Here is an 18,127-nt window from a genome sequence, read left to right on the forward strand (position 1 = left end):
TTCTAAGGGCATAAATCAGATCTAATCAGGCCAGAATTAAAAATGCTATGAATGAAATGCAGTCTAAATGAGATAGTCTGAATGCCAGGGTAAACGGTGCAGAAGAACAAATTAGTGAGTGAGAAGATAAGATGATAGGAAAGAAGGAAATGGAGGAGACCTGGGAAAAACAGATTAAAGCCCAAGAGACCAGAATGAGAAAAATTAATGATGTCATGAAACGTTCCAATGTCAGAATTATTGGGATCCCTGAGTAGAAGGAGAGAGAGGAGTCTAGAAGATATATTTGAGCAAATCGTAGCCGAGAACGTCCCTAATCTGGTGAAGGAAACAAGCATTTGTGTCCAAGAGGCAGAGAGGACAGCTCTCAAGACCAATGAGAACAGACCGATGCCCCAACACATAATAGTACAATCTGCAAATCTTAGATCCAAGGAAACAATCTTGAAAGTGGCTAGGGGGAAGAAATTTCTTATGAGGGAGGAACATCCGAATAATGTCAGACATGTCCACAGAGGCCTGGCATGACAGAAAGGGCAGGCAAGACATATTCAGGGTAATAAATGAGAAGAACATGCAGCCAGGGATACTTTATCCAGCAAGGCTGTCATTCAGAATGGATGGAGAGACAAGGAGCTTCCAAAACCGGCAGAAACTAAAAGAATATGTGACCACCAAGGCAGCCTAGCAAGAAATATTAAAGGGGGTTCTATAAAACAATAAAGACCCCATGAGCAATATAGAACAGAAATTTACAGAAACAATCTATAGAAACAAGGACTTCACAGGCAACATGATGGCAATAAAATCATATTTTCGATAATCACCTTCAACATGAATGTCCTAAATGGTCCCATGAAACAGCACAGGGTTGCAGATTGGATTAAAAGATATGACCCATCCCTATGCTGTCTACAAGAGACTCATTTTGAACCTAAAGATACAACCAGACTGAAAGTGAAGGGATGGAAAACAATTTTTCATGCCAACGGACCTCAAAAGAAAGCTGGGGTAGCAAATCTCATATCAGACAAATTAGATTTTAAGCTAAAGACTGTAGTAAGAGATACAGAAGGACACTACATCATTCTTAAAGGGTCTACCCAACAAGAAGATCTAACAATTATAAATATCTATGTCCCCCAACATGGGAGAAGCCAACTACATAAGCCAACTGTTAAACAAAATAAAGAAACATGTTGATAATAATACTTTAATAGTAGGAGACCTCAACACTCCACTCTCAGCAATACACAGATAAGCTAAGCATAGAATCAACAAAGAAAAAAGAGCTTTGAATGACACCCTTGACCAGATGGACTTCATAGGTATATACAGAACATTCCACCCCAAAACAACAGAATACTTATTCTTCTCAAATGCAAATGGAACATTCTCCAGAACAGACCACATACTAGGTCACAAATCAGGTCTCAACTGATACCAAAAGACGGACATTATTCCCTGCATATTGTCAGACCACAATGCTTTGAAACTGGAACTCAATCAGAAGAAAAAATTTAGAAGGAATTCAAACACTTGGAAGCTAAAGACCATCCTGCTTAACAATGTCTGGGTCAACCAGGAAATTGAAGAAGAACTTAAACTATTCATGGACACCAACAAGAAGGAAAACACATCAGTACAAAACCTATGGGATACTTAAAGGTGGTCCTACGGGGTAAATACATAGCCATCCAAGCCTCACTCTAAAAATTGAAAAATCCCGAATAAACAAGCTCACCTTATACCTTAAGGAACTGGAGAAAGAACAACAAATAAAACCTAAACGAAGTAGGACAAGAGAAATAATAGACATTAGAGCAGAGATCAATGAATTAGAAACCAGAAATGTAGGGGCGCCTGGGTGGCGCAGTCATTAAGCATCTGCCTTCGGCTCAGGGCGTGATCCCAGCGTTCTGGGATCGAGGCCCACATCAGGCTCATCCACTAGGAGCCTGCTTCTTCCTCTTCCACTCCCCCTGCTTGTGTTCCCTCTCTCACTGGCTGTCTCTCTGTCAAATAAATAAATAAAATCTTAAAAAAAAAAGAAACCAGAAATGTAGTAAGTAATGCAGATTAACGAAACTATAAGCTGGTTCTTTGAAAGAATTAATAAGATCGATAAACCACTGGTCAGACTTATCCAAAAGAAAAGAGAAAGGACTCAAATTAATAAAATTATGAATGAAAGGGGAGAGATCACTACTAACACTAAGGAAATAGAGACAATTATTAGAACTTATTACCAGCAGCTATATTCCAACAAACTAGGTAAGCTGGAATAAAGAGATGCATTCCCAGACACTTACAAACTACCAAGACTAAAACAGGAAGAAATAGAAAATCTGAACAGACGAATAAAAAGCAAGGAAATTGAGGGGCGCCTGGGTGGCACAGTGGTTAAGCGTCTGCCTTTGGCTCAGGGTGCAATCCCGGCATTATGGGATCGAGCCCCACATCAGGCTCCTCCGCTATGAGCCTGCTTCTTCCTCTCCCACTCCCCCTGCTTGTGTTCCCTCTCTCGCTGGCTGTCTCTCTGTCGAATAAATAAAATCTTTAAAAAAAATAAATAAAAAAAAATAAAAAGCAAGGAAATTGAAATAGTAATAAAAAATCTCCCAAAAAATAAGAGTCCAGGGCCAGATGACCTCCCAGGGGAATTCTTTCAAATATTTAAAGAAGAAATTGTACATATTCTTCTAAAGCTGTTTCAAAAAATAGAAATGGAGAGACTATGGACTCTGGGAAACAAACTGAGGGTTTCGGGGGGGGTGGGGGAATGGGATAGGCTGGTGATGGGTATTAAGGAGGGCACGTATTGCATGGTGCACTGGGTGTTATATGCAAGATGAATCATGGAACTTTACATCAAAAACTAGGGATGTACTGTATGGTGACTAACATAATATAACAAAAATATTATCAAAAAAATAGAAATGGAAGGGAAACTTCCAAACTCATTCTATGAGGCCAGCACTACCCTGATCCCCAAACCAAAGACCCCAGGAAAAAGGATTATTACAGACTAATATCCCTGATGAAGATGGATGACAAAATACTCAACAAGATCCTAGCCAAAAGGCTCCAACAGTATATTAAAAGTATTATTCACCATGACGAGGTGGGGTTTATTCCCGGATGCAAGGGTGGTACATCATTCGAAAATCAAGCAATGTGATAGATGACATTAACAAAAAAAGACACAAGAACCATATAATCCTCTCAATTGATGAAGAAAAAGCATCTGACAAAATACAGCAACCTTTCCTGATTAAAACTCTTCAAAATATAGGGATAAAGGGAACCTACCTCAATATCATAAAAGCCATCTATGAAAAGTCCACAGCAAATATCATTCTCAATGGGGAAAAGCTGAGAGCATTTCCCTTAAGATCAGGAATAGGACAAGGATGCCCACTCTTGCCAATGTTGTTCAACGTAGTACTAGAAGTCCTAGCATCAACAATCAGACAACGAAAAGAAATAAAGGTATTCAAATTGGCAAAGAACAAGTCAAACTCTCTCTCTTCACAGATAACATGATGCTTTATATGGAACACCCAAAAGAATCCACCCCCACATTACGAGAACTCATACAGCAATTCAGTAATGTGGCAGGATAGAAAATCAACGTACAGAAATCAGTTGCTTTTCTATACCCTAACAATGTAACTGTAGAAAGAGAAATTAGGGAATCAATTACATTTACAACAGAACCAAAAACCATAAGATACCTAGGAATAAACCTAAAAAAGAGGTAAATGATCTATACTCTAGAAACTACAGAACACCTATGAAAGAAATTGAAGAAGACACAAAAAGATGGAAAAACTTTCCATGCTCATCTATTGTAAGAATAAACATTGTTCAGGGGCGCCTGTGTGGCACAGCGGTTAAGCGTCTGCCTTCGGCTCAGGGCATGATCCTGGTGTTATGGGATCGAGCCCCACATCAGGCTCCTCTGCTATGAGCCTGCTTCTTCCTCTCCCACTCCCCCTGCTTGTGTTCCCTCTCTCGCTGGCTGTCTCTATCTCTGTCAAATAAATAAATAAAATCTTTAAAAAAAAAAGAATAAACATTGTTCAAATGTTTGTGCTGCCCAGGGCAATCTATACTTTCAATGCCATCCTGATCAAAATAGTAATGGCATTTTTCAAAGAGCTGGAACAAACAATTTTATGGAACCAGAAAAGACCCCAAATAGGCAAGGAAATGTTGATAAAGAAAAACAAACTGGGGGCATCACATTGCCTGGTTTCAAGCTATATTACAAAGCTGTGATCACCAAGACAGCATGGTACTTGCACAAAAACAGACAGATAGATCAATGGCCCAGATATGGACCCTCAACCCTATGGTCAACTAATCTTCAACAAAGCTGGAGAAGATATCCAATGGAATAATGACAGTCTTTGGGGCACCTGGGTGGCTCAGTTGGTTAAGTGTCTGCCTTTGGCTCAGGTCATGATCCCAGGGTCCTGGGATGGAGCCCTACATTGGGCTCCCCGCTGAGCGGGGAGCCTGTTTCTCCATCTTCCTTTGCCTGCTGCTCCCCCTGCTTGTTCTCTCTCTCTCTCTCTCTCTCTCTCTCTCTCTCTCTCTCTCTCTGTTATAAAATATTAAAAAAAATGAAAACAGTCTCTTCAATAAATGGTGCTGGGAAAATTGAACAGCTATATACAGAAGAATGAAACTCGACCACTGTCTTACACCATACACAAAGACAATCTCTAAATGGATGAAAGACCTCAATGTGAGACAGGAATCCGTCAAAATCCTAGAGAACATAGGTAGCAACTTCTTTGCCATCGGACACAGCAACTTCTTTCAAGACACGTCCCCAAAGGCAAGGGGAACAAAAGCAAAAATGAACGTTTGGGACTTGATCAAGACAAAAAGCTTCTGCACAGCAAAGGAAACAACACAACAAAGAGGCAATCCATGAATGGGAAAAGATATTTGCAAATGACATTACAGATTAAGGGCTGGTTTCCAAGATCTATAAAGAACTTCTCAAACTCAACACCCAAAAAACAAATACTCAAATAAAAAAATGGGCAGAGAAGACTTGAACAGACAATTCTCCAAAGAAGACATATGAATGTATGAATGACTAGCAGACACATGAAAAAATGTTCAACATCATTAGCCATCAGGGAAATTAAAATCAAAACCACATTGAAACACCACCTTACAGCAGTTAGAATGGCCACAATTAACAAGGTAAGAAACAACAAGTGTTGGTGAGGATGTGGAGAAAGGGGAACCCTCTTACACTGTTGGCGGGAATGCAAGTTGGCACAGACACTTTGGAAAACACTGTGGAGGTTCCTCAAAAAGTTAAAAATACAGCTACCATGTGACCCTGCAATTGCACTCCTGGGTACTTGCCCCAAAGATACAGATGTAGTGAAATGGGGCACATGAACCCCAATATTCATAGCAGCAATGTCCAAAATAGCCACACTGTGGGAGAGCCGAGATGCCCTTCAACAGATGAATGGATCAGGAAGATGTGGTCCATATATACAATGGAATATTACTCAGTCATCAGAAAGGATGAATACCCACCATTTGCATCAACATGGATGGAAGGGGAGGAGATTATGCTAAGTGAAATAAGTCAAGCAGAGAAAGACAATTATCATATGGTTTACTTATATGTGGAACATAAGGAATAGCATGGAGAACATTAGGAGAAGGAAGGGAAAAATGAAGGGGGGAGAATCAGATGGAGAGATGAATCATGAAAGACTATGGACTTTGGGAAACAAACTGAGGGTTTCAGAGTGGAGGGGGTAGGGGATGGGTTTGCCTGGTGATGGGTATGAAGGAGAGATCGTATTGCGTGGAGCACTGGGTGTTATGTGCAAGCAATGAATCATGGAACGTTACATCAAAAACTAATGAAGTACTGCATGGTGGCTAATATTAAAAAAAGATGTATTTTGAAAAAAATAAAAGTAAAAAAACAAAAATATAACAAAAAATAAATAAATAAATGTCAAACTCATAATAATAGAAAGTAGAATGATGGCTACCAGGGAAAAGGGGAGATACTGATCAAAGGGTACTTTTAGTTATAAGATGAATAAATTCTGGTGATCTAGTGTATCGCATTTTGACTATAGGTAATAATATTGTGTACTTGAAATGTGCTGAGAATAGGACTCAAGTGTTCTCCCCATAAAAAGTAACAATAGTTAACCATAGGAAGTGATTAATATGTTAAATAGTTTGTGGTAATAATTTCACAATGTATACATATACAAAAACATCATATTGTACACCTTAAATACATACAATTTTATTGGCCAACATAAATTATTTTTTATATGCTGAAAAATATTTCAAGTCAAATTAAACACCCTTAAGTGTTCCAAATACTTTCAATAGTATACATATTCAATATGTACGTATTCAAATATCAATTCCAATCTATATTTAATAATATAATTGTTACAAAAAACACACTAGATGCCTCTGAAACAAACTGTGCTCCATATTACACCTAAGTCTCTTCCCTTAAAGTGGTTTTCATGGGCACTTGCCTGCTTAGACCTTGATACAATTTAGTTTTATATTAGTCAAATAGCCACAAAAATAATTCTTGGGCCAAATTAAATCAAATTACCCAGGATTTACTTCACAAATATTGTGTGTACGATATTGTGGTCTTGGCGGGGGGTGGCAGCAAACAAACAACATGTGTAGATGTGTATATACTAATTGACTGCCAAGAGCTTTAAAAGTTTATCTGCATTTCCTTTATTTGCATTTTGTGTGGGCTAAAAGAAAGAGAAGGCTTCTAGTTGAGCTATTGAGACATGGAAGTAAAAAAGCCCAACCCTCTCTGATATATAGCCCCAGTAACACTATGACTGTTGGTAAAAGCCACAGCAGCAGTACACCATTCAATTGCATATTCAGCAGACTCATTAGTTGCAACACTATTTGTATGAGTTTCATAAGCCTGGCAGTATCAGCCAGTTCAGGATTCTCTGTAGCCCCTGTCCTCATACAAGTGACTGAATGGGGAACAGAAGCTTTTACTAGTCAAATGGCCCTGTCTAGCCACATACATATTGGAATAGCAGAAAGAAGATGCTGAGGAATAGGATAAAGTTGTTTAGGGTGCTGAGTTTTATAAATTCTTTATAGATTTTTGATACTAACCCTCTGTCAGACATGTCATTTGCATAATCCAGTTAAGAAATGGATAGAAGACAAGATTAGACATTTTTCCAAAGACATTTAGATGGCCAACAGACACATGAGAAAATGCTCAACATCACTGATAATCAGGGAAATGGAAATCATAACTACAATGAGTTATTACTTCATACCTGTCAGAGTGGTCAAAATCAATAACACAAGAGAAAATAGGTGCTAGCGAGGATGAGAAGAAAGGGGAACCCTCTAGTACTGTTGGTGAGAATGCAAGCTGGTACAGCCACTCTGGAGAACAGCGTGGTGGTTACTCAAAAAGCTAAAAATAGAATTACTCTATGATCCAACAATTGCATTACTAGGTATTTTCCCAAAGGATACAAAAATAAACATTCAAAGTGATAAATGCACCCTGATGTTTATAGCAGCATTTTCAACAATAGCCAAACTATGGAAAGATCCCAAATGCCCATCAACTGATGAATGGATAAAGAAGATGTGATATAGGGGCACCTGGGTGGCTCAGTTGGTTGTGTCTGCCTTCGGCTCAGGTCATGATCTTGGGGTCCTAGAATCAAGCCCCGCATCAGGCTTCCTGCTTGGCAGGGAGTGTGCTTCTCCCTCTCCCTCTGCTTGCTGCTCCCCCTGTTCATGATCCTTCTCTCTCTCTCTCAAATAAATAAAATCTTTAAAAAGGATGTGATATATACGTATTTAATGTGATACATATATGTGATATATATATATATATATATATATTTATTTATAATGGGATATTAGCCATCAAAAAGAATGAAATTTTGCCATTTGCAACAACGTGAATGGAGCTAGAGTGTATTATGCTAAGCAAAATAAGTCAATCAGAAAGAAATACCATATTATTTCACTCATAAGTGGAATTTAAGAAACAAATGGATGACCATATGCAAGGAGGAAAAAGAGAGAGGGAAAAAAATCATGAGAGACTTGTAACTATAAAGAAACTGGGGGTTGATGGAGGGAGGTGGGTAAGGGATGGAATAGATAGATGATGGGTATTAAGGAAGGTACTTATGATGAGCACTGGGTGTTATATGCAAATGATGGATCACTGAACTCTACTCCTGAAACCAATACTGAACTGTATGTCAACTAACTAGAACTTGTATTATTAAATTTTAAATTTTAAAAATTAATTAATTTTAAAAAAATAGGTAATTACAAATATCTTCTCCCATTCTGTAGATTGCCTTTAGTTTTGTTGATTCTTTCCTTTGCTGCACAGATAAAATTTATTTTGATTAAATCCCAATGGGTTATTTTTGCTTTTGTTTCCCTTGTCTCAGAATACATATGTAGAAAGAAGTTACTCTGGGCGATGTCAAAGATGGCCCTGCCTGTATTTTCCTCTAGATCTTTTATGGTTTCATGTCTCACACTTAGGTTTTTAACCCATTTTGAATTCATTTCTTGTGTATGGTGTAAGAAAGTGGTCCAGATTCATTCTTCTTCATGTGGCTCTCCAGTTTTGCCAGCACCATTTGTTGAAGAGACTGCCTTTATTCCATTAGGTATTCATTCCCACTTTGTCAAAGATTAATTGACCATATAGTTGTGGGTTCATTTCTGGGTTTTCTATTCTGTTCTCTTGATCTATGTATATATTTTTGTGCCAGTACCATACTGTTTTGATCACTACAGCTTTGTAATACAACTTGAAGTCTGGAATTGTGGTACCTCCAGCTTTGCTTTTCTTTTTCAAGGTTGCTTTGGCTATTCAGAGTCTTTTGTTTTCCATACAAATTTTTGGATTGTTAGGATGCAAAAATTCTCAATAAAATACTAGAAACTGAATCCAACAATATATTTTAAAAAATCATTCAGCATGATCAAGTGGGTTTATTCCTGGGTTACAAGGGTGGTTCAGTATCAGTGCTTCAAATCAATGTGATATAGCACATTAATAAAAGAAAGGATAAGAACCATATGATCATTTTGATAGATGCAGAAAAAGCATTTGATAAAGTACCACATCCATTCATGATAAAATCCCTCAGCAAAGTAGGGTTAGAGGGAACATATCTCAACATAATAAAGGCCATATATGAAAACCCCACAGCTCATATCATCCCCAATGGGGGAAAACTGAGAGCTTTTCCTCTACAGTCAGGAATAAGACAGGGATGTCCACTCCCACCACTATTATTTAATGTAGTACTGGAAATCCTAGCCACAACAATCAGACAACAAAAAGAAATAAAAGGCATCCGAATCAGCAAGGAAGAAGTAAAACTGTCACTATTTGCAGATGACATGATGTTCTATATAGAAAACCCAAAACATTCCACCAAAAAAATGCTAAAATTAATACATGAAGTTCGTAAAGTAGAAGGATACAAAATCAATGTACAGAAATCTGTTGCATTTCTATACAACAATAATGAAACAGCAGGAAGAGAAATCAAGAAATAGATCCAATTCACAATTGCACTAAAAACTGTAAGATACCTAGGAATAATCCTAACCAAAGAGGTGAAAGACCTGTACTCTAAAAGCTATAAAACACTGATGAAAGAAATTGAAGATGACACAAAGAAATGGAAAGACATTCGATGCTCATTGACTAGAAGAATGAATATTGTTAAAATGTCTCTACTACTCAAAGCAATCTACACATTTAATGTAATCCCTATCAAAATACCACCAGGATTTTTCACAGAGCTAGAACAAACAATCCCAAAAATTTGTATGGAACCACAACAGGTGACTTTTAAAATCTCCCCAAGCCCTAAAATTCCCTGGCTGTATGAGTCAACAACCATTGCTCACAGACCATTTTAAGAAGGAGCCAATCCAAACCTTTTGGCTCGATCCAATTCAAGTCCAGTCAAACACAAACTTCAGAGAGAATTTCTTTCCCTAAGCAGGGCCTGTGGGAAGTCACAGGCAATGACTCCTAGAGAATGAATACAAACAGCATACTGATAACATATCCAATGCTGAAGGCTAAACAAAGGGTCCACAAAGACACAATTAGCACAAGTGAGGTTATACTGATATTCATCTTATTTTTTTAAAGCCTATTTCTAAGTATCTTCAGACAGCAAAAACTCCTAGTATGCAACCTAGTAGGAGTCACAGAAACAACACTGAGCTAAACAACCAGAAGGGCTAAATTAGAGGCTTGGTTCTGCTCTGCAATTCTAACTTGCTATACAACTCTAGGTAAGTTATGTCCCATTTCGAGGCCTCAGTCCCCTCACCCTCTATCTGCAACGGGGATGAGAAACACTGGTTATGAGAGGCTTTCATGAAATAGGACATGTCAAGTGATCCATAAAAGTTTAAAGAAAGCCCCTAGATAATGAAAAGAACTATCGTAACAAAACAGGTCTCTCCATTATGACATCTGTTTAGCTAGTAAAAGTAATGAGAGGATGGGATTCCAGACTGAGGAAATACTGCTTTTTTTTTTTTTTTTTTTTTTTTTTTTTTTTTTTTTTTTTTTTAGCAGGACTGTTTATTTATTTCATTACTGCTTTTAATTGAGCATGCTAAAGCCATGGAGGGTCCACTGGTAAGGAGGGGTTCCCTAAACACTTGGTAATGATGGTAATAATGGTGAGAGTGAGGAAAGTCCTTCCAGGGGAGAGAACTCCCCTCCTTCTCCATTCCTTCCCTCTTTTTTTCCTTGGGTTCTGCTCTCCCATTACCCACCTCTGTCCCTGTTATCTCTTTAGTTTCTATCTTGTATTTAGCAAGGCCAAGAAAGCTGATGCAGTTATTTTGTTTAGTTATCTATTATATTTTTAGGGGCAGTTTCACCTTCTAGGTCTTCTGTTGCTGGGTAGGGGGCAGTGGGTGGGTGGTGAGGTGGGTGGTTGTGAAGTGCTGGTGGTGGAAGGGAAGGAGAGGCAGAAAAGTTAGATCCCCCAAATGTTACCTTCAACTACTTTTTAACAAAGAACTCTGAGCCCCAACCACCCCAAATAGATTTCTCCTTGTATAGCTGCATATTTTCTCAGCAGAAAAGAAGAAAATCAAAGAGAACACAGAGAAGTGGCCTTTTATGATGTAGGAAAGGCCTTCCTTCTACCTTTCAGGAAATCATCTGCACTTGCAGGAGGCTTCCATTCTGCCTTCTCCAGCACTATTCCTATAGAAGGATCAAAGCGGAAGCACCTGGTCCTGGTGCTACTTTAGATATTCTGTTATAGAAAACCCCACTCCCAGGTTCCCTCTCAATGCTTTCATACCTCACCCATGTTTTATGTGAGGAAACAGAAATTAAGCTGAATGGATCTACCTGTGAACTCTAGTTATTTCTGTTCCAGAAGGGTTGTATTTGGAGATGCAGGTAGGGGAAGAAGGGAATAGTCTCCAATATGCCCCCAGTCAAGAAAGAGAAGGGATGCCTGGGTGGCTCAGTTGGTTAAACATATGACTCTTGATTTAGGCTCAGGTCCTAATCAGGTCATGAGCTCAAGCCCCACATCAGGCTCCACGCTCAGCATGGTGTCTGCTTGAGATTCTATCTCTCTCTTTCACCTCTCTCTCAAATAAAAAATTAATCAAAATCTTAAAAGAGAGAGAGAAATGGAGCAAGTATAGGCTAGATGTAAAGTTTTTGCAAAAGTAGTAAAGGCCAAAGGGAAGAAGATGATGTGCTGAGGTGTCTCTTCATGGAATGGCATCTTATGGTTACTGAGTGTTCTGGGGTCAGCTGGGAAATTCAAGGAGTTTTAGGAGACACCCCAACTTAAACCAGTAAGTGCTGTGCAGGGATTAGAGTTCTAGATCTTTGAGATTGGCAGAGACTTAGTGCTGACCCTTTGTTCTGGCATATTGTTGTTCCAACTCAGCCCATACCCAAGTTTGGTACCCACATAGAAAAGTAGATCACCTGACCAGATGCACCTCCCTGGGAAACAAGGTATCTCAATGACTGGGGAGTGGTAAGACCAAGACCCAAGGATGGGAAAGGAAGATAAGAAAGAAGTAGATATAAAGCCAAGTTGGTAGACTTGAAGATTTCATAGCTGGGGTCTACCTAAAGTGTGCCCTGATTTCTCTGAGGGAATCAAGAAACGTAGAGGCTGGCCCTTGCAGAGTCATAAAGAGGCCTGGAGACTAGCAGCCTAGGCAATGCTATAGACAAGCCTGGCTTTTGTATGGCTTAGCCAGGGGTATTTTGGCCCCAGGCGAGGACAGAAACATGCCATCATGGGAGAGTGAATAACTGTGCCATCTTGGAACTAGAACCACAGGACAAGAAGGGACCAAAAGAGAACTGTCAGGGCCAAGCCATCATGACTGGTGGCCCTGACAGTACCAGTGGCACTCCTTTGCTGGGTGGCTGTCTTCTGCACTGACCTGATCCTTTGCCTTACTTGCAGTCTCTCCTCCTGAAGAAAGCCAACTCAACTTCCAAGCTTCTCTTTCAAGGGAAGAGCAAGCCTCATCTATCATGCGGTCACAGACTTCAGAATTGCTAACCTCATTTCACACCAAGTTGGTCTTTTGAGTCCCACAATGGTCACAGGGAATGTGGAAGACGTTGGATTGTGAGCTCCAATAAGCTCATGTTTCAGGTACTACTCTAAATAACCTGGGTCTTTGGAGAAGTTGGTCTCTGTGCTCTGGTATTCAGCTGTAACCAGAGTTTGCGCCTCTTTGCCCTGCTCTGCTAATCTTAGAATTCTGTATATGAGAGGGTAAGTCATGGCCATGACTGGAAAGACTATACCAAACTGTTGCATGCTTTTCAAATGTCAGGGTCTGATATTTGAGGAAAAGCAGGGATCACTGTCCCAATTTACAGATGAGAAAAATTAAAGTTTCAAAGATATGAAGAACTATGCTAAAGATCACACCGCTCACAAGCACCAGATATAAGATGTGAAGTCAATACTATCTGATTCTCAGGCCAGTATTCCAGAATTTGAAGTATTTCCTATGGGGCATGGAGCCTTAAGAGAGAGTCCACGTGGAGGGTGAGTTGACTCCGTGGAAGTGGAAGTGCTAGGAAAGTGTGTATGCTTATAGCCCTCCCTTCCCATGGTGTTTCTGCAAACCTTTTTATTTCTATCCACCTCTTTCTTTTTTTCTTTGCTTACTTCCTTTCCTTGCTTCTCTCATGGTCTCTTCTCCCCACCAAAATCATTTTTAGGCAAAGGCTTGGTATCAATCATTTATACTTCAGACTGAATAGGCTAAAGTTAATACTCACTTATTTTCTCTAAAAGGGTCTGTATCCTAAAACAAAGTTGTAATTACAAAATGAAAGTCTATGATTGCTAATAAAGAGCAACCTGGCTTCAGAGAGACATTGGGAGGCATATATAAGGAGGTGAGCTCGAGGCCTCGATATTTACACCTCTGGAAGCTTTCTACTCAATGGATATGGGTAACTTTGGCACAGATCAAGAGAAAACTGTCTCTTAACTTAGTCTGGCTGCTCAAAGGACTAGAAGGCAGTTTCTGAGCTGAATTGCTTCATCATGCTACCCTGTGTCTTCTTCCCAGGTAGTACCAACTGGTTGGTGCCTCACAGAAACAGACTCTTCACCTGAGGATAAGGTGTAATCTCTTAATGTGTCAATGGTCTCTCCACCCTCTACTCAACAACTATAGTGGTATAGGCTGGTGATGGGTAGTAAGGAGGGCACGTATTGCATGGTGCACCGGGTGTTATACGCAACTAATGAATCATCGAACTTTACATCAAAAAATAAATAAATAAATAAAAATTTAAAAAAATCCCCTTCCAATTAGCCAAAGGATGATCTCACCCAAAGGGTGTGCACAGGACAAACCAGTAAGATGGATTATGTGAAATCATATAAGTGCTAATAACGCCATTTGAAATTCTACTATGGAGGAGATAAATTTCTATAATCTAGGGAGAAAGGCCCTTCCTACTAACATCAGCCTCAACTCACGGATCCTGTAATGAGTTACCTCTAGGACCACAAACAAGACTGTCTACATAGATGGTTAAGGCTAAAGGCTTATATCCATTTGAAGCTTGAGTGGATAAACAAAGGCTGGCATAAATGAACTCATCACAAGAAAGCAAAATATTGTTGCCATTAGTCTGGAATGGGAGGTAGGTTCTCAAGTGTTAACCGTCTTGTTAGCAGCCCAAGTATATCCTTTCCTGATTGTTCTACAGCCCAGAAAGCACAGGATTAAGATTCAAGATGGCCATAACATCACTAAAAATTGTAGATTAAGATGCACAAAAAATTAGTCCCTCCACTGAAATAATCCTTACCTGACAAAGCCTGACAGAACCAACTTTTTCAGAATTCTAGAATCTGATCCAAAACTTACTGCAGCCAGGGTTTTTCCTGATGTGGAAAGAGAAAGCTAAAATGTGATAAGAGAATGTAGAGGCATTTTTTTGCTCATTTGTCTACTATCCCCTTTTCCCCAGCAGCTGAAAGGAAGGTGGTCCACATTCCTCATGCAACTTGCTGGTGCCAAACTAATGGCCTTGCCTTGTTCTTAAAATATTGTGGCTATGTGTTTTGACCTGTTTGGCCCTGAGGGACAGACACAGAGGCTGACCTTTACTTTGTATCCCCACCCCCTTGGGCTGAAGTGGCTTCTAGCCTGTGACTGCCTCTATTGAAAAATTTAAAGATATACACTGCTCCTGATCACCTAGAGTTAGGCATGGCAGAAGGGGAGAACAGAGAACAGACCCAACAAAACATAGCAGGGAAGAGACTGAAGAATAAATTTCTTGGGAGAATAAGGACTGAGAAGGGCCACTGTACATACTGAGGAAGTTGGGGCACAAGATACATGCCTTAGACTAAATGCATGCTCAGAAAAAGCATGACAGGATTGTAGGCTTGCACTTTTGGAGGATCCGTGGGTTCCATGCAAGCGGCGAAAGTAGGAAAAGAAAACGAAGACAGAGCTGTGGGCAGCCTGGAGTAGTGTTGAAGTACCCCAGCTCAGAGCCAAGCTGCAAAGACCAGGACATTAGTTGTTTTTTGTTGGTTTTTCTTGGTTTAGAATTTAAAGAATTCTCTCTCAGGTCACAGGCTGACCAATAAGATAACAGAACAGAGAGTTTAGTGACCACACATGACAAGAAATACAGTCTGGTGAAAAAGAGTTTGGAGAATTCACTAAACAAATAGACAACAACAGCTCTCAACAACCAATAGTAAACCCTGGAGAAGATGAAGAATATGATTTCTGAAAACTGTAATGTTCAAAATGCCCAGTTTCAACAAAAAAGGTCAGAAAGGCATACAAGGCATACAAAGGCATACAAAGAAACAGGAATTTATGGCCCATTCACAGGAAAAAAAATAATAGAAATCATACCTGAGGAAGCCTAGACATTGTACTTATTAGACAAAGATTTTAACTGTCTTAAGATTCAGGAGGTCTAGGTTCAAGTTCTGCCTTTGTCACTAATTCTCTACATCAGTAAGCAAGTCACTTCCATTCTCTGGATTTATGTCTCCTCAGAATCTATATAGGAGGAGGTCTGGCTGATCAGTGTTCACAAGCTAGGACTTAGAGAGACAATTTAGCCCACAGATGTGTTCCATTTGTCTCTCACAGTGTTTCTTTAAAAAAAAAAGTCAATAACTGGTCAACATTTTAAAAATATGGAGATTTTTACATAAAATCCAATTTCTGGATTTTCTTGAAAAAACTGGAAGATCTCAGCCCACTAGACTTTCCTCCTTCCTACAACCTACCTCACCAATGAGAACCATCCAAGTCACTTTTGTTCCCTTTAGATGGCATATATTTTCCAGCTGGATGTAGATCCACACATACTCTAGTCTCAGATTGCTTTACTCATGTAAGTTACTGGCCTAGACTCTACAAACATCTAAGTTGGCCACTGGTGACCAAGATGAGTCTTCCCATCTCCAATCTACTATGAGTGTAAGGTTTCATACAAATGAAAATCTTTCCCAAAATGCAGTTAAAGAGATTTGACATAATTAAAAGACAAGTAACACTCTGAAACAGTGAGCTTCCCTATAAACAGGAGAAGTTTTATTTCTGTGACATCTGATCTGTACAATTGCAAGGAATGACAGTAATGAACTGATTAGCTCATCTTTTCATCCCCTGCCTCAAGCCAGGCCAGAAACCAGAGAAATCTAGAATTTGAAGAAACAAGGAAAATACATGCTGATATCTGAACGGGCTCTTTACTTTCTGACCAAAACCATATTTTATCACACAGAGGTTTCACATACCACCACCAATAACAGGTTGTCATGTGTCCTGTACTCACCCTGTCCTCAAGTAGGGAATAAGTCCTCCCCAGGCCATGGCCCAGAGTCAGAAACAAAGCCCCATTTTACATGGTGACAAAGAAAAAGAGCCTGAAATACTTGAGGTTAGGACTCAGCATGTAAAATTCCCACCAAAGGGGTGGGATTTGCAACTTCTAGGTAAAATCATATCCCAGCAGCCTGTTTTCGGCTCCCGGGGGGAAATCAGCCTAGCAAAGCAGCTGAAGATGTCAATAGCTAGATATGGGGACCGATGTTCAGCCAGCTGTAATTTACTTAACCTGACCAACTGCTGGTAAGATACATCAACTCCTGCAATGCTCTTGTGAAGCCTTATTCCATGTTCAGAAAGGAGAAAACCTGAGAACATACACACACACACACAGAATAAAATTCTGAACAGGAGAGGCAGATATTTGCATAGAAGACACATACACCTAGAAATGTCTTGTAAAGCAGCCAAAATGGTATCAAACTTCCTAATTGTAGGTAACCAACATACCACAGGTTACAAAGGATTTTTACAAGACTCAATTATCCCTAATTTACAAGGAGGAAAACCGAGTTTCAAAGATGTACAGGAAACTGTTCAAGCTGCACATCTAACAGCACAAATGAAGTAAGAATCTGGGTTTCTTACAAAAGTAAAAATAAACTATTGGGACTTCATCGAAATAAAAAGTTTATGCATTGCAAAGGAAACAATCAACAAAACTAAAAAGCAACCTATAGAAAGGGAAAAGATATTTTCAAATGACATATCTGATAAAGGTTAGTATCCAAAATATATAAGGAACTTATAAAACTCAATACCCATAAAACAAATAATCCAGTTAAAAATGAGAAGACATGAATGGACATTTTTCCAAAGAAGACATACAGACACATGAAAAGATCCTCAGTATCACTGATCATTGGAGAAATACAAATCAAAACTACAATGAGATAGTACCTCACACCTGTCAGAATGGCTAAAATTAACAACACAGAAAACAACAGGTTTTGGCAAGGATGTGGAGAAAGGGGAACCCCCTTGCATTGTTGGTAGGAATGCAAACTGGTACAGCCATTCTGGAAAACAGTATGGAAGTTCCTCAAAAAGTTCACAATTACCCTATAATCCAGCAAATGCACCACTAGGTAGTTACCGAAAGGATACAAAATTACTGACTGAAAGGGATACATGCACCCTGATGTTTACAACAGGATTATCAATAATAGCCAAACTATGGAAAGAGTGCAAATGTCCACCAACTGATGACTGGATAAAGAGAATGTGAGGAGGACACCTGGGTGGCTCAGTTGGTTAAGCATCTGCCTTTGGGTCAGGTCATGATCCTGGGGTCCTGGGATCAAGCTCTGCGTCAGGCTCCCTGCTTGGTGGGGAGTCTGCTTCTCCCTCTCCCTCTGCCTGCCACTCCCTTTGCTTGTGCTCTCTCACTCTCTCTCAAAAAAAAAAGGAGAGGGGCACCTGGGTGGCTCAGTCATTAAGCGTCTGCCTTCGGCTCAGGGCGTGATCCCAAAGTCCTGGGATCAAGCCCCACATTGGGCTCCTCCTCTGGGAGCCTGCTTCTTCCTCTCCCACTCCCCCTGCTTGTGTTCCCTCTCTCGCTGGCTGTCTCTCTGTCAAATAAATAAATAAAATCTTTAAAAAAAAGAAGGAGAGGATGTGGTGTGTGTGTGTGTGTGTGTAT

General features: G+C 39.7%; 1 protein-coding gene across 8 annotated transcripts in view; it reads right to left on the reverse strand.

The window, feature by feature from the left end:
- The window catches only part of ARHGEF9 (Cdc42 guanine nucleotide exchange factor 9), a 228,662-nt gene that overhangs the window by 109,630 nt on the left and 100,905 nt on the right, over nt 1-18,127 (reverse strand). The window lies entirely within an intron of this gene.

The sequence above is a fragment of the Ailuropoda melanoleuca genome, unplaced genomic scaffold (genome assembly GCF_002007445.2).
Source record: "Ailuropoda melanoleuca isolate Jingjing unplaced genomic scaffold, ASM200744v2 unplaced-scaffold9607, whole genome shotgun sequence".
Classification (NCBI taxonomy): Eukaryota; Metazoa; Chordata; class Mammalia; order Carnivora; family Ursidae; genus Ailuropoda; species Ailuropoda melanoleuca.